Here is a 25,000-nt window from a genome sequence, read left to right as displayed (position 1 = left end):
GTCGAAGTGTCCTTGAGCAAGACACTTAACCCCTAACTGCTCCCGATGAGCAGCTTGGCACCTTGCACGTTGCATGGTTGCCTCCGCCGTCGGTGTGTGAATGTGTGAGTGAATGGGTCAAATGTGAGGAACAAATTGTAAAGCTCTTTGGATAAAAGCTGCTATATAAATGCAGCCATTTTCCATTTACCTGCTGCCCTCACAGCGCTGATGTTTCCTTTCGTCAGCCACTGGACTGTTCCCTGGACCAATCATCTCTCTATCCTCAGTTCCTGACCAATCACAATAACCATGTCAACAAAGTGGCTAGTGCTGGATGTCTGCATATTCAATATAACCCTTTTCACAGCAACGCAATGTGTCCTAGATCACATTGTATGATAAGATTTTGTCCAGAGACCCATCTGATAAGATTTAGTCCCAATGACCCTCATCTGATAAGATTTAGTCCAGAGACCCATCTGATAAGATTTAGTCCAGAGACCCATCTGATAAGATTTAGTCCAGCGACCCATCTGATAAGATTTAGTCCAGAGACCCATCTGATAAGATTTAGTCCAGAGACCCATCTGATAAGATTTAGTCCAGAGATTCATCTGATGAGATTTAGTCCAGAGATTCATCTGATGAGATTTAGTCCAGAGATTCATCTGATAAGATTTAGTCCAGAGACCCTCATCTGATAAGATTTAGTCCAGAGACCCATCTGATAAGATTTATATTCCACAACTGTCTCTACTTTAGTTGGGGAGGTAACTGAAGAGAGAGTGAAACGTATGATCAGAATAGTAATTCGTATATGTTCTCTCACTAGTGAATGAAACAATCAAATTAATGTATTTTCTGGAACCCCCATCAAGGACCCCACATTGAGAACCACTGTCATAGATGAAGAATCAATCACCGTGCAGATTGATTGATTGAATGACATTTTTATTAACAGGTTGCAGAATGGGTACAATACAGTACGGCTCAATACACACAATTGTTAAGGGGATGCAGACTAGAGAATTACTTTCGTCTTGTTTACATCATGGTCGCCCATTTTCAATTCATAATGAATTTCAAGTAAGGGTGCAACTTGCTCTGTGCAATCCTGCTCTGGGTGCCATGGCTGGATTATGCCACTAGGGAAAGTGTCCCTCTGGAGACAGACAGAACTAGGGGGTCTGTGGACATGCTCCCACCGGGAAGAACATTTCTCAAAAAGCAGCTCTGTTCTAGGGCCTTGGTGAAGGATTTAGGTGAAATTAGAAATAACCTCAAACGGAGGTTAATGGTTATTTGTGTTTGAAGTTTTCCCCAACCAAGGCTTGCCATGTGTGTTTTCTGCCTTTGTGTACTTACCATATACTCACCTGTGTGTGTGTGTGTGTGTGTGTGTGTGTGTGTGTGTGTGTGTGTGTGTGTGTGTGTGTGTGTGTGTGTGTGTGTGTGTGTGTGTGTGTGTGTGTGTGTGTGTGTGTGTGTGTGTGTGTGTGTGTGTGTGTGTGTGTGTGTGTGTGTGTGTGTGTGTGTGTGTGTGTGTGTGTGTGTGTGTGTGTGTGTGTGTGTGTGTGTGTGTGTGTGTGTGTGTGTGTGTGTGTGTGTGTGTGTGTGTGTGTGTGTGTGTGTGTGTGTGTGTGTGTGTGTGTGTGTGTGTGTGTGTGTGTGTGTGTGTGTGTGTGTGTGTGTCTCTAGGTGAAGATGACAGTTTCAGAGACTAACACTTGCTGCAGCTGCTGTCGCCTCCTGAAAGACAAATGTCCTCGACCCAGAGGACTACTGGCTCTCATTATCACCAAGAGTACCTATCTACCTACCTACCTACCTATCCATCTACCTACCTATCCATCTACCTACCTACCTACCTACCTACCTATCTACCTACCTACCTATCCATCTACCTATCTACCTACCTACCTACCTATCTACTATATCTACCTACCTATCCATCCATCTACCTACCTACCTACCTACCTACCTACCTACCTACCTACCTACCTACCTACCTACCTACCTACCTACCTACCTACCTACCTATCTACAGTACCTACCTACCTACCTACCTACCTACCTACCTACCTACCTACCTACCTACCTACCTACCTACCTACCTACCTACTGATCCATCCATCCATCCATCCATCCATCCATCCATCCATCTACGACAGTCTTACTGAGAGAACATGATGTGAATGAATGAATCATTGCATTTATATTGTGCTTTTGAAGACATGTTCTAACACTTTACAGATGTTCTCTTAATTGCTAAGGGTAGAGTCTGTGTGACAGAAAAAGAGAGAGAGAGAGAGAGAGAAAGGTACAGAATGTGTCTGTTTCTGTTCATGTGATGATCCCTCTCTCCTCTCTCTCTCTCTCTCTCTCTCTCTCTCTCTCTCTCTCTCTCTCTCTCTCTCTCTCTCTCTCTCTCTCTCTCTCTCTCAGTGTGTCTGTTTGGGTTATTATTCGGCGTGGTCTGGTCTATAACGGGTGCAGAATGTCTGCCGGGGGGGAATCTGTTCGGCATCGTCATCCTCTTCATCAGCGCTGTGCTGGGGGGGAAACTAGTTGGAATGATCCAGCTGCCCACCCTGCCCCCCTTCCCTCCACTACTTGGTACGTTCCACCGTCTGGTTGGTCAAATGGTTTGAAGTGGGAACGTCGTCATAGCAGCATAAAACTCCTCGTTAAAACAAGGATTGGAATGTGGAGGCAGATGTGTGCTGCATTATAAGATGTTACTAGTTAGTTAATATTGATACTTTGATTGATTTTGATATTTTGATTCATCAAAGTCAATGGGTATATGAACCTGGCAGGACTTATTTAGCCAGTAATAATTTTATATTTACCAACGATACTCACATCAAAGTGTCATTATGGTTGCATATTAACCAGGACTGATTCATTTAAGGCCGCAATGATAGGCAATAGCAGTTATAGAAGCATTGCAATTATATCATTATTATTGTATTATTTTGGTAAAGAAAACGAAATACATTTTGTAAGAAGGTGGTGGCTCTAATATCTGGAACAATCCAACTGCCCACTCACCCCTGTCTCCAGCCGGTACTTGGTACATTCCTTGTCTGGTTGGAGGACTCATGAACTGATTGACATGAACCTTTTACATTTGAATCTGTTTCTTATCTGTGTGTGTGTGTGCGTGTGCGTGTGTATGTGTGTGTGTGTGTAGGTATGCTCCTGGCCGGCCTGCTGCTTCGTAACGTTCCCTACATCTCAGATGCCGTTTACATCAACAGTCACTGGTCAGCTGCTCTGAGGAACATCGCCCTGGCGGTCATTCTGACCAGAGCTGGTCTGGGCCTGGACCCTACGGTACACACACACACACGCACGCACGCACGCACACACACACACACACACACACACACACACACACGTGTGTAGTAGTAGTAATAGTAGTTTATTGGCATGTAACAAGACTGAATTAGTTACCAATTTGCAGATTAATAATTCACTCAAACATGAGACATAAAATACATGAAAGACATGAGACATGAGAGACATGAGAGACATGAGAGACATGAGACACATGAGACACATGAGACACATGAGAGACGAGAGACGAGACATGAGAGACATGAGAGACATGAGAGATGAGAGACATGAGAGATATGAGAGACATGAGATGAGAGACATGAGAGACATGAGAGACATGAGATGAGAGACATGAGAGACATGAGAGATATGAGAGACATGAGAGATGAGAGACATGAGAGACATGAGAGATATGAGAGACATGAGATGAGAGACATGAGAGACATGAGAGACATGAGAGATATGAGAGACATGAGAGATGAGAGATATGAGAGACATGAGACATGAGAGATATGAGAGACATGAGAGATATGAGAGATGAGAGACATGAGAGATATGAGACACATGAGAGACATGAGAGACATGAGAGACATGAGACACATGAGACACATGAGAGACATGAGACACATGAGAGACATGAGAGATATGAGACACATGAGACACATGAGAGACATGAGAGACATGAGAGACATGAGAGACATGAGAGACATGAGACACATGAGAGATGAGAGAGACATGAGAGACATGAGAGACATGAGACATGAGAGACGATGAGAGACATGAGACATGAGAGACAATGAGAGACATGAGAGACATGAGAGATATGAGAGACATGAGAGACATGAGAGACATGAGAGACATGAGACATGAGAGACATGAGAGACATGAGAGACATGAGAGACAATGAGAGACAATGAGAGACATGAGAGATATGAGAGATATGAGAGACAATGAGAGACATGAGAGATATGAGAGATATGAGAGACATGAGAGACATGAGAGACATGAGAGACAATGAGAGACAATGAGAGACATGAGAGACATGAGAGACATGAGAGACATGAGGCATAACGTACCTGAGGTCCTCATTAATGGGAGTTATGGTGTATGGAGGTTCAAAAGTCTAGTTAGGTATTAGGCCTTCTGCTTGAGAATATGAAGGGACATGAGAGTGGCTTGATGGACATAACGTGTGCATTTGATATGGTGCTCATTGAGGGCAGACTGATTGAAACGGAAACGTAAAAGTTAAGGTAAAACTCATTTTCGGGGGAACCGGACCGCCATCTTGGAAATATGCAAATTAGGGGTCCAGACACACCCAATTATAAATATAAGCATTCCAATGTGTTTCTAATGGCCAAGAAACATAATATAGACACCAAGTTTTTATTTGAAGCTCATTTGGTTCAAAAGTTTTAGCCGGAACCTTTTTCGGAGGGCGGCCATATTGATTTGGCCATCAGGGCGCTGGCTCGGGTGCCCTGGCCGAATCATTAGAACATACTCTGAGCTGGGCAAAAATGTGGTGCTTTTGCACAGATTTGCACGAACTTAGCCTCATATAGCCCTAAGGCCCCCAACTATATGTATATGGTTAGTCTTGTTGAGGGCAGCCAGCCAAAAAACTGCATCGCAATCTGGTGAAAAATGGCGGAGCTATGGACATTATACAAAAGTAACTGTACTTACAGTAGATTTCATTCACGGTCTTTGCTGCCCTGTAACGGGCACCTGGTGGTACAAAATCCAGATGTAACTCTGCCATTGGAAAGAGGAGATTTGGCCTGATCCATAGATGTATGACTTGGCCATAATAAAGCCATTTATAGGCCTGATATTCTATATTCTATTCATATTTCAAATTTCATGTATCCGGATGGCAAAATTCAGTACTGTATCTACAAAAAAACCTGTAAATCATCTGCCCTTTATTCATTTGCTTAGATTTTTAGGACACGTGATCTCAAGAAGGTGCTGAATGAGCTCAGTGGTAATTTTTCACGTCTGGTCAATGCTAGCATGGTGTTATTCACCGTCAAAGATGGGGGGAAAAACACTGGGAATACATTCCTTGAGGAATACTGTACATTCCCTGAGATCCATAGATGTCCATATAGGGGACATTTGTCACCACTTTTATATAAAGGTGTGCTGTTTTCCAAACACTAGGGAAACCTTTTAAGATTGAATGATTAAATATATGAGTTAATTGTTAATCTTTGAGTAATGGAACATTTAGCTTACCAATGTACCTGTTGTATGCTATGCATTGAGTCCATTGTTTAGTTTAATGCATATCTGTCTACTCCCTTTAATGTACATAAAGAAATGTGTGATTAATCCCAGTTAACTAAGGACAATCATGCGATTAATCGTCATTGACAGCCCTAGTATTCATTCAAACCTTCTTTTTATTCTCGAAAAGACAATTGAGGTCACCCTCATTTTCAATGTCGTCGAGACTTTACAGACATTTCAATACACGCATTTCTACAATAACTATCTATATAGTACTTTTATTCCACACATGGCTCTCTCCAGGCTCTGCAGAGGTTGAAGGCAGTGTGTGTGAGGTTATTATTATTATTATTATTATTATTATTATTATTATTATTATTATTATTATTATTATTATTATTATTATTATTATTATTATTATTATTATTATTATTATTATCATTATGATATGTCTCTCTCTCCAGGCTCTGCAGAGGCTGAAGGCCGTGTGTTTGCGGCTGGCAGTCGGCCCCTGTGTGGTGGAGGCCAGTGTCGTCGCCGTGGTGTCTCACTTTCTACTGGGCCTACCCTGGATCTGGGGCTTCATACTGGGGTGAGACACACACACACACACACACACACACACACACACACACACACACACACACACTCACTCACTCACTCACTCACTCACTCACTCACTCACTCACACACAGTGGTGCAGTCCTAATATGGGAACTGGTAACACGCCACGCCACGCGCACGCGCGGGTACGTGCATGCGCACAGAACTGATTTACACACACACACGCACGCACACACGCACACACACACACAAGCGCATATACGCAAGTGCAATCTTTCTATCATACAAGCTCTTCTTGCTCTCTATTTGTGTGAATGTGCGCGTGGAAAGCTGGCGCGCAGCACAGACGCTTGATTCAATATCATAAGCAGGTAGACTCCCATCACGAATTCCGAGCCACATTAGTATTCACCTCCACTGCCTGTGTCACACAGAATGAAGGGGGAGATGCATTCAGATAGCCAACACCCAGACACTTAGTCTACCTGCGCTTTTTGTTATGTAAAACGGTGGCCGGGTACTAGTCACAACGAATGGATACAGCGCATTTTTGTGCGCGCGTACACGCGAGTACACATCCGTGCGCGATCGCGCGTACTTCTGCCTCAGTGATCTGGTAACACGGCGTGTAACCGGGTGTGACCGCGACAGCACCACTGCTCACACACACTCACTCACTCACTCACTCACTCACTCACTCACTCACTCACTCACTCACTCACACTCACTCACTCACTCACTCACACACTCATACACTCATACACTCACTCACTCACTCACTCACTCACTCACTCACTCACTCACTCACAGACTCACACACACACACACACACACACACACACACTCACATATACACACACACACACACACACAATGAAAAAATGTGCTACTGTATTACTGTAATCACAGTTAACTATGGACAATTATGCGTCTAATCGTGATTGACAGCCTTTGTATATATATATATATGTCTCTCTCTCTCTCTCTCTCTCTCTCTCTCTGTCTCTCTCTCTCTCTCTTTCTCTCTCTCTTTCTCTATCTCTCTCTCTCTCTCTCTATCTCTCTCCCCCCCCCCCTCTCTCTCTCTCTCTCTCTCTCTCTCTCTCTCTCTCTCTCTCTCTCTCTCTCTCTCTCTCTCTCTCTCTCTCTCTAGTTTTGTGTTAGCAGCAGTCAGTCCAGCAGTGGTGGTGCCGTCTATGCTGCTGCTGCAGAGAGAAGGATATGGAGTCGAGAAGGTGCTGGGTCTCTCTAGTGTGTGTGTGTGTGTGTGTGTGTGTGTGTGTGTGTGTGTGTGCGTGTGCGTGTGCGTGTGCACGTGTTGTATGTTAATCATGTGATTTTATGCAGGTTTCTCTGTTGGGTTGATTCTCAGAAAACATAATATAATAATGATATAATATTGCTATAATAATGTTATAATGATATAATTATATAAAAATGATATTGATATAATAATGTTATAATGATTTAATAATGATATAATAATGATATAATAATGTTATAATGATATAATAATGTTATAATGATATAATGTTATAATGATATAATGATATAATGATATAATGATGATATAATGATATAATAATGATATAATGATATAATAATGTTATAATGATATAATGATATAATGATATAATAGATAATAATGATATAATAATGATATAATGATATAATAATGATATAATGATATAATAATGATATAATGATATAATAATGATATAATGATATTATAATGATATAATGATATAATAATGATATAATGATATAATAATGATATAATGATATAATAACTCTAATTCTCAGGGTATTCCAACTCTTCTGATGGCTGCTGGGAGCTTCGATGACATCCTGGCTATAACCGGCTTCTCCACGTGTCTTGGAGTCGCCTTCTCTACTGGTGAGAAACAAAGACTATTCTGTTTATATTCTATTCTGTTCTGCTCCAGGTTCTACATATTGGAGGATTATATTCCATTATGTCTACGTGGATGAACATTCTGAAGGGTCTATATTCTACGCTACTGTGCTTCTAGGGTCTCATCTATTCTATTGTGTTTCTAGATTATGTGTGGATGAACATTCTGAAGGGTCTCCAGGAGGATTCTATTATGTTCTACTGTGTTTTTACGCCAGGTTCTACGTGGATGAACATTCTGAAGGGTCTACTGGAGGTTGGAGGAGGGATGGTTGCTGGGCTGATCCTGGGTCTGTTCATTAGCTGGTTCCTTCAAAAGACCAGGTATAGTGGTGTGTGTGTCTGTGTGAGTCTGTCTGTGTGTCTGTGTGTGTCTGTCTGTCTGTGTGCGTGCGTGCGTGCATGCGTGCGTGTGTGTGTATTTTTAACTGAGTTGAAGAGGTTTGTTCAATTCAGGATGGCTGAAACCTTCAATCAATCTGAAAAAAAAGATATATATAATAATAATTAACCTTACTATCTTTTACTATTATGTACCACTATGTACTATGTTACTATCCTTACATACTACTACCCACTATGCTAATATGTCTATACTACTATGCACTCAGAATGTAGCACTCAACTGCAACACTATTTGACGAACAATAGCCACCACCTGTAGCTGCCAGAGATGTGTCCCCCTGCTGACTTGTTGTTCACAATTTGTAAGTCGCTTTGGATAAAAGCCTCAGCTAAATGCAAATTCACTCTAAAAAGAAAAACGAACCATTTATTTTCTAGTGCTCACTACCACACTACAGACGGTTAAACTTTCACTACCACTGATTCAATCAATCAATCAACACTACAGACGGTTAACCATAGTGAAAGGTTAACGTAAAGGTTATGTATATAACCAAGTTCTATGAATACTGGTGACGCTCAGCGTCATTCTGCACTAACCTCACTTCGTGCCTAGCACTGAATAAAAACTCCACAACCTTACACTGCAGATTGTTCATAAAAATCATACTCAAGTCAGTAGAAGAAAAAATCATGGACATCTCTCTTGACCAGGGATGACCGTGTGCTCTGTCCCAATTAAAAATCTTTTTTGTCACCCTGCCATTTGGCAGCTGGACCAGGTGGTTCCATAACCTCACCATTTCACCTTTTTGCTTGACCAAGCAAGAGTCCCACCCCATGTCCCCTTCTATAGCCCCTTTTGGTGTGTATTTATGGACTCCTAAAAAGTATCTTATGGCCCGGTTCTGGATCGCATTACATTCAGGTGTATCATCAAAACCCCATACTCCAGCAGCATAAAATAAAACAGAACCCACCATTGAATCAAATAATTGTGTAAATGTTGAAAACCCAAGGTCAGTGCACACTTTCATTTGACTCAACACACTCCCTAGCGCCCTTCCTGCTGACTCAGACATTATTTTCCTTCCTTCTCAGTGGTAGTGAAAGGTTAACCTTCTGTAGTGTGGTTAACACAGAAATACGCAATTTTAGGGCGGCTAGGTGGTGTAGTGGTCTAAGGCACTCGCCACCAGTGTGGAGACGCTAGGATTCGCGTGTTCGAATCCAGCTCTCCACATTGTTTTTCAGTTTGGCTGGTCGTCCGCAGTAATACACATTGGCCGTATTACGGGGAGGGAAAAACTGAAGGGTGGGGATCGAACGTTGTGAACAAGCGACTCCTACAAGTCGGTTGGTGCGCCTGCGCAGTAGAATCAGGAAGTGTCGGGGGCAGCGTGAGCCTCCCACGCGTTACTCCTCGACACTGAGAGGTCGAGCTGCGCAGGTGAAAAGATGCGACTGCTGTTACCTCAAGTACCGGAGGGGACTTGTGCTATGTATGACTTAGTCCACATTGCAGCCGGCTTGTGGGAGGCAAGAAACAGCGTTCGTGACAGGGGAGGGTTGAATTGGATGATACGAAATTGGGATGGGAGAAAAATATAGAAAAATGGGAGAAAAAGTGGATCAAAAAAAAAAAAGAAATACGCAATTTTAGAGTAATTAGAGATGAATACTGAAGAACTCGAATCATTAGAGGTTCTCAAAGTGAGGTCCATGTCCATGAGAGGGATCTGGGCAGTTCCCATAGAAAATTCAAAGTTAACAGGACCAAATCATCAGTTTCTTATTTATTTATTTAACCTTTATTTTGCCAGATAAAACATTGATCTGGTCCAAGAGGCCCCAACAGGAGTACAAATATACATATATACACATATATATACATATATATATAATATATATACATATACTGTACATACATACACACATATACACCAATAACAAAATAAAAACAGTTAAGAATCATACACATAAGCAAATAAACAAACAAACAAACATTATGCACAGCCTATGTACAAAAGAAATAAACAGTTCATCTCTAGTCTTTACAGTTTTCTTCAATTGCATAAACACTCAAATCAAAAGTATTACACAATTATCAAAACCTTACACTCAAGGAGCAAAACGTAGGCCCAGATTTGCACCCCTATAAGCACAATGTCAGCCTCACACTTTTTGCAAAACAATACACACAGTGATTTGCAAAACACTAAACACACTTCCATTACATTAGACACAGAATATCAAATTACCACACATATGAGCCAATTGGTTAAACACAGCCATCAGATGCACAAACACACCATTGCTTAATTGTAGATACACCAATCAGGTTTAAGCACTATAAAAATGCAGCAGGTGAGTTCACCTGTCTTCAACCAAAATGGAAAGAGAGTGAAGTACTGTACACAGAGAACGTGAAAATATACAATACATTCACCAAACACTACACAAGACAACCAATGATGCAGACTGATGAAAATATACATTTTCTCCCATTTTCCCAAATCAGTCAACATGTCAACATGGAGAATCACAACAAAAAATTATCTTGCCAGATCCATAGGCAAAAAGATAATGTCTAGTATTTTCTGTACTCTATTTACATTTTTTCAAAATTGTTTTTGTTTTACTGTAATTTTAACCTGTACTGGATACAGTATTTTATGTTTGTCTGATACTTGCTGAGCTTACAGTGTTATGCACATAGTAGCATGAAAACTGGGACATGTTTTGTTGTGATTCTCCATGTTGAAATGTTGACTGATTTGGTTATATGGAGAGAACATTTATATTTTCATCAGTCTGCATCATTGATTTGGGTATATTTATATGGAGAGAAAATGTTTTTTTTTTAGCAGTCTGCATCATTGATTTGGGTATATGTAGATAAATAAATTATATTTTCATCAGTCTACTCTACAGCATTGGTCTTGTGTAGTGTTTGGTGAATTTATTGTATATTTGCACATTCTCTGCGTACTTCACTTACAGTACTCTAATCACTGAGAAGTAGAATTGCTAAATGTGTTTTAGGTTAAGCACAGCAGTGTGTGTAACTGGTTCAAACAGAATTGAGTCATATGAAACGTGTGTTTCATATGGTAACAAAATGTAGTTTTTATAAATTAGTGTATGGTTTTGACAAGTGTTTAATTTAGCAAAGGATCTGAGGTGTTCTGATAATTGTGTGTGTGGTTGTGCTAATTGTGTGTTTTGAAACACCGGGCCCCGTTTTCAAAATCATGCTTAAGCAATCGAAAAAAAAAACTATTGTGTGTTTCATTATAATTATGTTTCAGTCTTCTCATAAAAAAAATATTCGATTTTTGGGTCTTTTCCTGCCTTTGGTCCGCTTTGCATTCACATCTCAAATGAACCGTAGCAGGGTTCACTTGCAAGAGTGAATGAGCTTTCACACCACCCCAAACATACCGGACTATCCGAGGAAATGAACCAGGGTTCGATTAAAGCTTATTATAGTTTATCACAGTATCATGAGCATGTCTTTGTCAGTGGACACTGGACATGGGTATGGATGGCTCCAGGTGCTGCTGTGTTAAAGTGCACATCTTCAAGTCCACAAATCGGTGAATGAAAGAATGATAGGATCAAATGAAAACTACTTAACTATTAAAAACTACTAAAAATGGATTAAAAGTACTACAAACCAACAAAAAATACCAAACACTAACAAACATTCAGCACAGACAATGGGGATGCTGACATAAAAAAAAAAGTTAAAAAAAAGTTAAAAAAAAAATTTAAACAATTTTTTTTTTTTTTTTCTTCTTTTTTTTGGTCCGGGGCTAGGAGAAAAACATCCGGGGCTAAAGCCCCGGAAGCCCAGGGCTAACGACGCCACTGTTCAGCACCCAGGGACCAACGCCAGTTATAATACCAGTACCTTGGTCCAGGGTAATAGCGTGTCTTTTAAAGGGGACATGCATTGCTATTCCTAGCACTATTTGGGCAACTTTACACAATTCCTGTCTATGGAAGACATCTGTAAGGTTTATTTAAAAAAAAAAATCATTGTTTTATATTTCTAAGAGAGAGAGAGAGAGAGAGAGAGAGAGAGAGAGAGAGAGAGGGGGAGGGAATTTTGACAACACTTTATTTATAAATCATTCCAGCATTACAACAAAAAGTGTTACACAGTCAACTGTATAATTGATTGATTGATTGAAAACTTTATTAACAGATTGCAGAATGGGTACAATACAGTACAGCTCAATACACACAATTGTTAAGGGGATGCAGACCAGAGAAAGACTTTCGTCTTGTTTACATCAGGGTCCCCCATTTTCAATTTATCATGACATACATGACATACAGATAGTCAGTACTGCTACATCTATACATTTATGACATACCAGATTTGCAAATACAGTACTGTTTGTGATACAGAACGAGTCAGGAAAAGGGAGTATATACATTTGACGTAGAAACTGTACATTGGAGGAGGTTGGGTGGGGGGGTTGGGTACACTGGGATATTGACAACCATACTGGGTAATCTACATTGGAGGGGGGGGGGGGGGGGGGGGGGGGGGGCACACTGTATAAACACGCAAAACTGTACATTGAGGGGGGGGGGGGGGGGGGAGACACTGTACAAACAAACAAAATTGTACATTGGACTATTGACAAAACCATACTAGGTAAATGACTGTACATTGGAGGGGGTTGGGTTAGGATATTTACAGGGGCCAGTGTTGAATTGCAGTCTCCCGTAGGTGTCCCTTGAGAGAGGTTTTGAAAGTGGGTAGTGATTCACATTCCTTTACAGCTTTGGGTAGGGCGTTCCACATTGATGTGGCATAATTGCGAAACGTGTTTAGTCCCTTATTTGAGCCGAATCTGGGTTTAACATGATTTGTGGAGCTCCCTCTGGTGTTGTGATCGTGGTATTCACTGACCTTTGGGAAGTATTTTGACATGTACATGGGTACCTTGGTCGTGTAGTGTATCTTGTAGACCAGGCCCATTGCAAGTTGCTGTACTCTGTCGTCTACTCTAAGCCATCCTAGGTTGTCAAAGTGGGCAGGGGTGAGGTGGGTTCTAGGAGAAAGGTCAAGCAGTAGTCTGACCAGTTTGTTTTGAGATGTTTGTAATTTTGTTTTTAGCGCCTTTGAGGTGCTTTGGTACCATGAGGTGCAAGCATAGTCGTAGTACCCCTGAATGAGTGCTCCTGCCAGAGTCTTCAGGGTATTCTTGTTTACCAGAGAGGAGATCCGGTACAAGAATCGAGTTCGTTGGTTGACTTTTTTTATTACATTGGATGCCATTTTGTCACAGGAAAGATTAGCCTCTAGGATGGAACCCAGGTAGGTAATTTCATCTTTCCTTGTGACAATATTGTCACCCACTGTAACTGAGAAGCCGTCGGTCTTGCTGAGTTTGTTATTTGAACCGAAGAGAATGGACTCTGTTTTGCCCATGTGTAATGATAGTTTGTTATCAGCGAGCCATATGCAGATTCTGCCTAGTTCCGAGCTGAGGGTTTTTTCAACCTGTAACTTGTTCTTGTCAGAGACCAGCAGGGCTGAGTCGTCCGCAAACAGGAACAAGTTGCAGTCACAAGCTGACGACATGTCATTTGCATAAATTAGGAACAGTAGCGGTCCTAGTATGCTTCCTTGTGGAACACCACAGCTCACTGTGAGGGGGGGGGGGGGATAGGGTACCGTTTACCTCCACCATCTGTTCCCTCCCCTCAAGGTAGGATTGCATCCAGCTCACTGATAGACTATCAAAACCAATTGCTTTTAGCTTGTCAATCAGAATGGAGTGATTGACCGTGTCAAAGGCCTTTTGTAGGTCCAGCATGACCATGCCGCAGTATTTGCCTGCGTCCACCTCTTGTTTGATGTGGTCATTCAAATAGAGAAGGCATGTGTCAGTGGAGTGGGATGTTCTGAAGCCAGATTGGAATTCGTAGATTAGATTTTTTTCCGCTAGGTACTTTTCGACCTGTTCGTAGACTATTTTTTCCATGACTTTCGAGATGGAGGTGAGAATAGAAACAGGGCGGTAGTTGCCTGGGTCTAATTTGCTGCCCTTTTTGTGCAGAGGGGTCACCCTCGCAATTTTGAAGTCCTTGGGGACGTGTCCCTGTTTTATGGAGAGGTTTATTATGTGTGTGATGATTGGGGTGATGGCGGCTGCTGAGTCTCTGAGGAATTTGGAAGGGATGTTGTCGTGGCCAGTGGCCTTGTTAGGTTGGAGGGCGCTCAGTTTATTGAGTACCTCATCTGTTGTTACCATTTCCAGCTTGAAGTCGTCCTTGTGGACCCCTAGGTTTTTGTAGTAAGCTACTATATGTTCTACCCCATAAAGCCCTGAGTGGGAGGGTAGTTTGTTTACCAGTGTTGTGGCTATGTTTGTGAAGAAAATGTTTAAGTAATTGGCTACATCCAGCTTGTCTGTGATGAGCGTGTTGTCCGTTTTTATGTTTATGTTTGAGAATCTGGTTTTAAGTTTTTTACTGCATCCTAGTTGATTATTGAGTAATTTCCAAAGTTCACGTGGTTTGTTTTTGTTTTCCTCAGTTTTGTCATTGATGAAATTCTTTTTTGCAGTTTTGATCATGGAGTTTACGTCGTTTCTTAGTCTGTTTCTTTCTAGTTTGAGTTCAGTCACGTGGGCTTGGAGTTCACTGCTCGTGCTTTTAGTAAGCTTTGACTGACTTTTACGAAACTCTGAGCATTTTTTGTCTCTGGTTTTCATAGCGGTTTCATAACACTCGTCTTTCTTTCAATAACAATTTGACCATACATTTTTAAAAGCACAACAACAACAACAACAAAACAACAAAAGAAAACGCCACCAACAACAAAAAAAACAACCACAACAAAGAAAAAACTCAAATCAGCTCAATTGCCAACACCAACTCATCTTCCATTACAGAGCACAACACTCCTTTATGTGCCCATATATCAGTGAACTGATCTAGGTTGTTCAATGCTCTATAATAATTAAAATCTATGCTCAGTCTGGCTTTGATCATTTTTCTGAACAGACATACAGCATCATGATCCAAGATCTGTCCTATCTTATTCCTCCTACTGAGATACACAGCCATCTTTGCTCTCCCTAAAATGAAATTAAAAAGATGACACTTGCTTCTTTCCCTTCTACAGTATTTAAAACCTAAAATGTACCTCTCTTTCGAGAACACCTCTTCACCGGACTGGAAAAGTCTCTCTAGTAACCCTAGCAGAGGCAGCAGCCTGGAACAGTCCAGAAAACAGTGGAAAACTGTTTCCCTTTGCGCACAAAAAGGACAGTCATGTGAGACGTTAGGGTTCAATATGGAAATAAAATAATTGACAGCCACTATACCATGTAAAACCCTCCACTGCAGATCGCCAATTCTTTTGAATAACGGTGGTTTGTACAGTGCTCGCCACTCTGGTTTCACCTCATCACTGAGACCAAGGTGCGCTCTCCAGGGAGTGTCACCTCTCCCGTTGAGCTTCTCCTTGTTGAGAACCTTGACTAACAGTCTGTACAAACATTTTCCATCACCCTCATCAAAAAACACACCAGAAACATCTCCCATTGCTAAAAGAGGCCCTGTGCAATTTTTTAAATCAGGCTGCAGCTTAAAACTAGGAAACATATCTTCATCACTAGGATGAAGAAACCCGTTTTTAAACTCTGTCAACATGCAACGTTCTATCTCACTGAGCCCCTGCTTCCATTTTCCCAGCATCATGCTGACCGTCCTGATGGATTTCACTCCCAGGCGTGAAGCAAGAGCAGCAGCATTGTCCATGTTCGCTCCTGTCAATTCCACAACATGGCCCAGTGTGGTGATCTTTGACCTGCAGAGCTGCCCGGAAAATGTCAGACCTGGCCCACCAGCTATGTCCAAACGTGCTCCCAGCACAACTGGCTCCTTCAAAAGCCAGAACAGTGATTTTGAGTAATCCAGCTGTCCTTTATCGAACAAACTCCATGTTTTAAAAAGTACATGATAAAAAACAGGCAGAACATTTAACCGAGCACCGCTAAAATCCATCAAAAACAGAGAATTCGACAGTCCCAGCCCTCCAAGCTGTTGCAGTATGGCACAAGCCACCGGCCTCCACACCAAGTCTTTTGGTCCATAAAAAAGTCTCTGAATGAACTGGAGTCGAAAAGTTGCACCCCTACTGCACAGATGCACAAGACCCTGCCCACCCTCCTCCTTGGGCAGGTACAAAACACTCTGGGGCACCCAGTGCAGCTTGTCCCAGAAAAAATCTAAAAAACAAGCTTGAAGTTTAGGGAGAAGGTCTATTGGGGGATCAACACACATCAGACGATGCCACAATTTAGAAGACACTAGGTTATTGATTACCAGAACACAGCCCCTATACGACATGTTTGGCACAATCCACTTCCATTTCTTTAAACGGCCTTGAGCTATTTCCAGTACATTTTCCCAGTTTTTCCTTTTAAAAGTCTCATCCCCTAAAAACACTCCCAGATATTTGAAACCTCCCTTTTTCCAATGCAGGCCCCCTGGTAAAATGAGTCTGTTGCACAACGTACCCACCATGATTGCTTCGCTCTTCCCCCAATTGACCTTAGCCGAGGAAATCAAAGCAAAACGTCCCACATTTTCAACTAACATATTGATGTCCTCTTGTTTATTTATAAAAATAACCAAGTCATCTGCATATGCTGAAAGCTTAAAAGGTGCAATACAACCAGGGACACTTACCCCCGAGATGCCTGCCCTGAGCCTGTGTAGCAGGGGTTCAAATGCCAGGGAATACAGCATTCCCGACAATGAACACCCCTGCCTAATACCCCTCTGGATTTTAAAAGGAGCACTCAAACCACCATTAATCTTAAGCACACTCTCAATGTTACTGTACAAGGCCTTGATCTTGGCTATGAGACCTGGGCTGAAACCAAAGGCCTCTAGAGTTTTCCACAAGTACTGGTGTTCAACCCTGTCAAAAGCCTTTTCCTGATCTATGGAAATAAGACCAGTTTCCAAACCCAATGCACTAGAGATGTCCAAAAAATCCCGAATCAGAAACACATTGTCACTGACCAACCTGTCAGGCACACAATAGGTCTGGTCACGATGGATCACCTGCCCCATTACCTCTCTCAGCCTGGTAGCTAGCACCTTGGAGAGGAGCTTGTATTCTGTACACAAAAGTGAGACAGGTCTCCAGTTCCTGATCTCCATTAAGTCTCCCTTCTTTGGCAACAGTGTGAGTACTGCCCTCCTGCAGCTCAGCGGCAGCTGCCCTCCAATAAGACTGTCTCCGAGCACCATCAGGAGATCTTCTCCCAACACTGCCCACATGGTCTTATAAAACTCAACAGGTAATCCGTCTATACCCGGAGCTTTCCCATTTTCCATGCTCTTCAGGGCAGTATGGAGCTCATCAAGAGACACATCCGCCTCCAACTCTGCACTGGACTCTTTCTCTACCTTTGGTAGGCCTTCATAGAAACCATGAGATTCCTCCTGCTCCTCTCCAAGTTCAGACTGGAAAAGGCTACTATAAAAACCCACAGCATGCCTCCTGATGTCAGTGGACTCAGACAGTATCTGACCTGTGTCTGAGCGCATGCTGTGGATGAGCCTCTTCTGCCCATTATTGCGCTCCAGACCGAAAAAAAAACGGGAAGATGCATCCATCTCTGAGATGTTTCTGAAACTTTGAGAGCTCCAATATGGCCTCGATCTCCTGTGGATTCTGCTAGCTCTTGAAGCTCCTCCACATCAATCTCCAGAGCCTTCATAGACCTGGCGATATCCCTAGTAACATTTAGAGTGTACTGTTGGCAGAACTGCTTAATTTTGCACTTCCCCACATCCCACCACTGCTGTAGTGAGATAAAACTGGCCTTTGTCTGCTTATGAACCTTCCATAAGAAGGTAAAAGCGTCCACAAAATTTTTATCAGTTAAAAGAGACGTATTAAAATGCCAGTAAGCACTTTGTGGCTTTACACACTTGATAAAAACAGAACAGTACACAAGAGAATGGTCAGTAAAACCAACAGGGGTTATATAACAATTATTAAAAACACTAAAATGGTGTTTAAAACAATAAAACCGATCAAGTCTGGCCAATGATAATAAATTATCTCTAGTATGAACCCATGTGTATTGCCTCTGCTTTTTATGCATTCGTCTCCACACATCACTCAGCTCATACGTCTCAATCACCCTAGAGAGACGACTACGAGATGCAGAGTGAGGCTCTTGATGATCTAAAACGGGGTTAACAGTACAGTTAAAATCCCCTCCCAGAAATAAAAACTCTTCATTATCACAACCCTTAATAACATCAGCCAAAGAATCTAAAAAACACATTCTTTCCAAACCAATATTTGGGACATAAACAACAATAAATACCATTTTCACCTTCTCATATAACACTCTTACTTTTAAAAGACGTCCCTTTACAACCTCCTCAATCTCACATGACTGCGGCAAAAATTGTCTGGAAAATAAAATCCCCACTCCACCACTAGTACTGGTGTTATGGCTTAAAACTATTTCCCCATTCCATTCCCTTTTCCAAGCCACTGTATTATCCTCAGTACTGTGTGTCTCTTGGACAAGCATCACATCAATATTTTTTAAATCCATTAGTTGATAAAGAGATGCCCTCTTTGCATCATCTCTTGCACCATTTAAATTTAGGGTACCTACTTTAAATTCTGCCATGAGAAAATATCCAAATTGCAGGACATAAAATAATAAAAGGAGACCAGATAACTTAACCATCATTGGAGATTTTTGATCTTGACTTTTGCACATGTTTCCTTAAACGATAAATCTCCTGATCAGAGAAACCTTCGTCACTCCTGTCACTGCGTTTCATTAGCCACTTAGCGGACTCAACAAACAGCTTTACGTCAGGAAAAAAACTTTCCACCTTAACTGCCCTTGAGCCTTTAGTATCCTGTAGAACATTTTTTATTCTAGTTAAAGAATACCCATCCCTCCTGTCAGCCTGAGACTGAGTGGGAGGCAGAGACTCCGCCTCATCACTGAAGTCAGAGTCTCCACTGTCACTGTCTACCTGCTGCTCAGGTTGACACTCTTTTTTAGCTTTAGAGTCAGATTGACTGACCTCAGTTTTCCTTTTTTGGGAAATTTTGGTAATATCAGCATCAAATTCCATTTCCTCCTCATTTATGCTACACTCTACTTCTCCAGCAGCTGATCCAGTGCATTTGCCCAATCTGATTCTTTCTTCACCTCCGACCCCTGTCTTCTGACCTCCCACTTCTTCACCCTCCTCGACCACAGTGATCTCGTCAACAGCCTTCGCTCTTCCCCTTTTCTCCACTTTTTTCCAATTAGAATTCACATTTAATCCTGCCTCCGCTACCAAACTTCTTTCTTCCTGCACCTGCTCACCCTGTTCTGCCCCCTCTACCAGGTCTACCCCCTCCTCCTGTTCACTCTGTTCTGCCTCCTCTACCAGGTCCACCCCCCCCTGCACCGTCTCACCTTGTCCTGTCTTCTCCACCAGGCCTCTCCTCTCCTGCACCTGCTCACCCTGTCCCGTCTTCTCCACCAGGCCCCCCCCCCCTCCCCCTGCACCTTCTCACCTTGTCCTGTCTTCTCCACCAGGCCTCTCCTCTCCTCCTGCACCTGCTTACCCTGTTCTACTCCCTCCACCAGGCCTCTCCCCCCCCTCTGCACCTTCTCACCTTGTCCTGTCTTCTCCACCAGACCTTCTCCTGTACCTTTCCTCCCAGAGGTTCTCTCTTGACCCTTGTTGGTGCTCGAGCCACTTGGACCTGCCCTGGGTGATGGCGGTGTTTGATCAGACGACCCAGGCCTCCTAGTAGGACAGGACCTAATCATATGACCGTCCAGCCCACACCCAAAGCATTTCATAGTGTCTGAAGTTATATAAATAGTGTAATCAAAGTCATCCACTCTAAAATTCATGGATAAATTCAGATCACTTTTTTCATTTTTTAAAATCATGAAAACCTGTCTTCTGAAAGATAACACATGCTTTAACAGAGGGGATCTACAACCCAGAGAAATCATCTTCACTGGGGAAACTATCTGTCCGTGTCTAGCCAGTTCCCTTTCCAGGACCTCATTTCTGATGAAAGGAGGAACATTGGAAATGATTATTCTTTGTGCAGGACTTACTAGTGGAAACACGGGGGTAAAAGTGTCTTTGATTACCACTCCCTGCTCCACCACCAAATTCACTTTATCTACACAATCCAAAAAAATTACAACTGCATTATTCATCCGCGATGCAGATTTCACGCTATCATGACCCACAATAGCCCCGACCGCAAGCCCGCACTCTTCTACGGTACAATTCAGTCCCGGGGAGAGCTTTATAGCGTGTCTGCGCGTCAGACGCTCCAAACTCATAGCTGCGGGCGGCATACCGACCAGCAGAACTGGTGGCTGCTACTCGCTCCAAAACACACCAAACACTAAACGAACAACACTGACAAAAGACAAACAAAACGTACATATATAATAGACACACAGATAGAAGATGGAAATAACTTTCAGAAAGTTTTAACTCACGCGAACCGCTCAGTCAAACCTGCCCGCTCCAAACACACTCGCTCCGATACACACGCATGCGCACAGAGAGAGAGAGAGAGAGAGAGACAGAGAGAGAGAGAGAGAGAGAGAGAGAGAGAGAGAGAGAAAAATATCAGGGCTGCGTCTGTGAGATTAGCACGTCCCCTTGTCTCTCTCTCCCTCTCCCGTTTCAGGAAGTGTTGCACTGTGCTGCGCGCTATAGACGGGGCGTAAGTTATGCTACCAAATCGAGAGAGAGAGAGCACTATGTAAACAGGGCTGCATGTGTGAGATTAGCAGGTCCCCTTGTCTCTCTCTCTCCCTGACAGTGCGACGCGAGCGTGTGTATGTGTGCTCTGTCGCGAGGGTGTATTTCTCCCTCTCTCTCTCGTTCGCTCGCGCTACAACCACAGAGCCAATCGGATCACTATCCGCTCCATCCTCGCCACGTGACGTCACCATGCGAGTCAAATCAGAATGACCTGATTTTTTTGACCAGGAAATGGTCTGCTCTGAATGAGAGCAATCCACAAATATGGTATTTAGAGACACTGACACATTGATACTAACTACTATTACTATAATACAATGCTAGACACTGAAAAAAGACAGTTATAATGCATGTCACCTTTAAGAATAATATATTTCTACTGTGTTTTTTACGCACACAACAAAGCATGGGTAAGAATGGTGATATCTTCCACAAACTCACTCCCCAGAAACACTGTAACCAAATCTAGTGTTTTTTTTTATTATAATTTATCGGTAGCAGTCTTTCATGCTGTGGTTTGAAATGGCTTTCAGTCTTGAGAGGAAGCTACAGTCCTGCTAACATTCAGACATGTACTTCAAAAAGAGACTAGAAACACATCTACATATCCTGTTCTTTCCCTGTGCCTTGCATATATTATATTTATCTATTTTTACCTTATTTTCTAGCACTCGCTTGTATTTAAATATGTTTTAGTTAAGTATTGTGTGATTTTTTTGTGAAGGGCGGACTAGCAAAGTAAGATTTTCATTGTATGGCAAACTGTCTGTTTAACTGTGCACATGACAATAAACAATCTTGAATCTCTCTTTCTCTCTCTCTCTGTGTGTGTGTCTCTCTCACTCTCTCTTTTTCTCTCTTTCTGTCTCTCTGTGTCTCTGTCTGTGTGTATATCTCTCTCTGTCTCGCTCTTTCTGTCTCTCTCACTGTCTGTCTCTCTGTCTTTCTCTCTCCCTGTCTCTCTCTATGTGTGTGTCTCTATCTCTCTGTATCTCTCTCTCTTTCTCTCTTTCTCTGTCTCTCTCTCTCTTTCTCTCTCTCTCTCTGTCTCTGTGTGTCTGTCTCTCTCTATGTGTGTCTCTCTCGCTCCCCCCCCCCCCCCCCCCCCCCACCCTCTCTCTCTCGGTGGTGGAACTAAGTTCTGGGTTCGATTCCCGCTTTTGGGGACCAGGTTTCCATGATGCCAGGTACTCAGGTGGGGTATCTCCCAGGCCTTTCTGTGTGGAGTTTGCATGTTCTCCCCGTGCTCGCAAGGGTTTCCCCCTCCCAATAAGATAAACCCAATGGAAAAACATGCAGAACTCAGTGCATGTGCGTGTGTGTGTTCCTGTGGGTCGCCCATCTCACATGTGTGTGTTAATCTGCAGGACAATTAAAGACTTAAATACTTCTCTCTCTCTCTCTCCATCTCTCTCTCTCTCTCTCTCTCTCTCTCTCTCTCTCTCTCTCTCTCTCTCTCTCTCTCTCTCAGGAGGACCTGGTGTTAAGGAGGAGTATGATGTTACTGGGTCTCTCTGTCTTCTCAGTGTTCCTGAGCCATGTGGTTGGTTTTGCTGGAGCAGGAAGTCTGTGTACCCTGGTGTTGTCCTTCCTGGCTGCGCTGGGCTGGAAGCAGGACAAGGTGAGAGACAGACAACTGTTCAACCACATCCTGGTATTTATTTAAAATAATTATACATGTTTAGAATCAATGGCCCATTTTATGATTCTGTCAACAGCATTGAGATGCCTTTTTCATGTTTATTGTCAAGAGACTTTCTGGTCTTTCAGCTACACTACACTATCTATCACTATCACAGAATGAATAATAATATAAACATACTCTCACACTGGATTGATTGATTGATTGATTGATTGATTGATTGATTGATTGATTGATTGATTGATTGATTGATTGACAGGCTCCAGTAGCAGCCATGGTGGGCAGGTCCTGGGACCTCTTTCAGCCCCTCCTCTTTGGTCTGATTGGAGCAGAGATCACCATTAAAACCCTTAGTCCTAGCACCGTAGGTAAGAACTACAATATCACTGTTATTATAGTTATTACAGGTTAGTATAGAGTTCAATCAATCAATTATAATATATCTATGTCTGACTGTCTGTCTCTATGTGTGTGTGTGTGTGTGTGTGTGTGTGGGGGGGGGGGGGGGGGGGTGTCTGTGTCTCTCTCTCTTTATCTCTCTCTCTCTCTCTCTCTGGGAGCTAGTGTGGGGAGAAGCGTCTAACGTTTATTCGTATAGATGCTGTAAACGTTGTTAGTTTTGCGCGGTATACATAGTGTTAATTTAAGAGCGTTGTTATTGTGTGTGTGCGTGCGGCGAGTCTGTGCTGGTCGGTGTGCCCACTGTGCTGACGCTGAGATGGAGTTTGCCAAACTCACTAGGAAACATAGCCCCTTTCCGGACTGTAAGTCACGCCAACATCGTTGGACGAGCTAAAGCTCTCATGTATCTATTCTACAGACAGACCATTGAAAAATGCCACAATTAAGTCTGTCACGCTGATCGGCAACAAAACGCTCGTCGCAGAGACATTTCAAAGGTGATCACAGTTGCACGAGGGTTTCGGACAGACAAGACGCTAGGGTTTGAAAGCTCTGCGTTGCTAATAAACATTTAAACAAACATTTAAAAGTGCTGGTCTGTTAAAAAGAGTACAAGCTATTCTAATTCATTTATTTTGGAATAGGTTACACTGGGTACCACAACGTGTACTATACCTACCAAAGGGAGGGCAGGGTTTATATGACTGCATCCAGAGAGCAGAGTAGCAGTTTTAAGACTCCAGTTCTTACAACGTTACCTCACAGGAAGTGGTGATGTGTTGTGGAGGCCTCTTAAGAGCCTTATTTTAAATGGGTTGGGTTTAGATGCATCGTTGTTTTTAACAGACTGTATTTTTAAGACTGTGAATGTTAACATATTGTCACCTTTTTATAAACAACTGTTTAGAGCCTCTTTTTAAACGGTGCAGGGTGGAGACTACAACATCACTGTTTTGGCTCCTGGAGGAGCCTTTAATCCAGGGGGCCAGGTTGGACATTCAAGGCAACAACAGGGCTGGCCTACATCAGAGTGTCACGACTCGACGTATTGAACCCAATATGCAGATAATGAGAATCGGCAGACAGGTCTTGTTCAAACCCAGTACGGGTATATTTAATTAAAAAATAGTCAGGTATTCAGGCAGAGGTCGATACACGGGGGGAGCACTCGTACAGTCCAGGGGCGTGCGCGGGACAGGAGAGTCAGACAGGCAGGGGTCGTTACACGGGGGGAGCACTCGTACAGTCCAGGGGCGTGCGCGGGACAGGAGAGTCAGACAGGCAGGGGTCGATACGCGGGGGAGCACTCGTACAGTCCAGGGGCGTGCGCGGGACAGGAGAGTCAGACAGGCAGGGGTCGTTACACGGGGGAGCACTCGTACAGTCCAGGGCGTGCGCGGGACAGGAGAGTCAGACAGGCAGGGGTCGATACACGGGGGAGCACTCGTACAGTCCAGGGGCGTGCGCGGGGACAGGAGAGTCAGACAGGCAGGGGTCGATACACGGGTATAGGGTAGTTAGCCAGGCAGGGGTCAACACGGTTACAGGTCCTCATACGTTCCGGGAGAAGGCAAGGAGGGTTGTCAGGCAGGCGGGGGTCAGAGCACGGCTACCGAGAGCCAGAGATCAGGGTGAAGAGCCAGGTAGGACTGTGGGGGAAGGAGGGACAACAAAGGGTTAGGCACGATCGGAGAACAATGGACTAGAGAACAATACGAGAGAGAGCAGAATAGCACGACTAACTGGGA

The 25,000-nt window shown here is 43.0% G+C and overlaps 1 pseudogene across 1 annotated transcript in view; it reads left to right on the top strand.

The window, feature by feature from the left end:
• Positions 1-25,000, top strand: part of LOC311240135 (sodium/hydrogen exchanger 9B2-like) — a 73,636-nt pseudogene that overhangs the window by 44,866 nt on the left and 3,770 nt on the right. The window contains exons 3-11 of the transcript XR_014621029.1: positions 1,681-1,786; positions 2,428-2,598; positions 3,179-3,321; positions 6,030-6,157; positions 7,283-7,364; positions 7,933-8,026; positions 8,263-8,368; positions 22,680-22,829; positions 23,110-23,218. The product of XR_014621029.1 is annotated as a sodium/hydrogen exchanger 9B2-like (transcript). The remainder of the gene's footprint in view (positions 1-1,680; positions 1,787-2,427; positions 2,599-3,178; positions 3,322-6,029; positions 6,158-7,282; positions 7,365-7,932; positions 8,027-8,262; positions 8,369-22,679; positions 22,830-23,109; positions 23,219-25,000) is intronic.

The sequence above is a fragment of the Notolepis coatsorum genome (genome assembly GCF_963971535.1).
Source record: "Notolepis coatsorum genome assembly, chromosome: 1".
NCBI classification, from domain to species: Eukaryota; Metazoa; Chordata; class Actinopteri; order Aulopiformes; family Paralepididae; genus Notolepis; species Notolepis coatsorum.
This window is presented reverse-complemented; position numbering and strand designations above follow the sequence as displayed.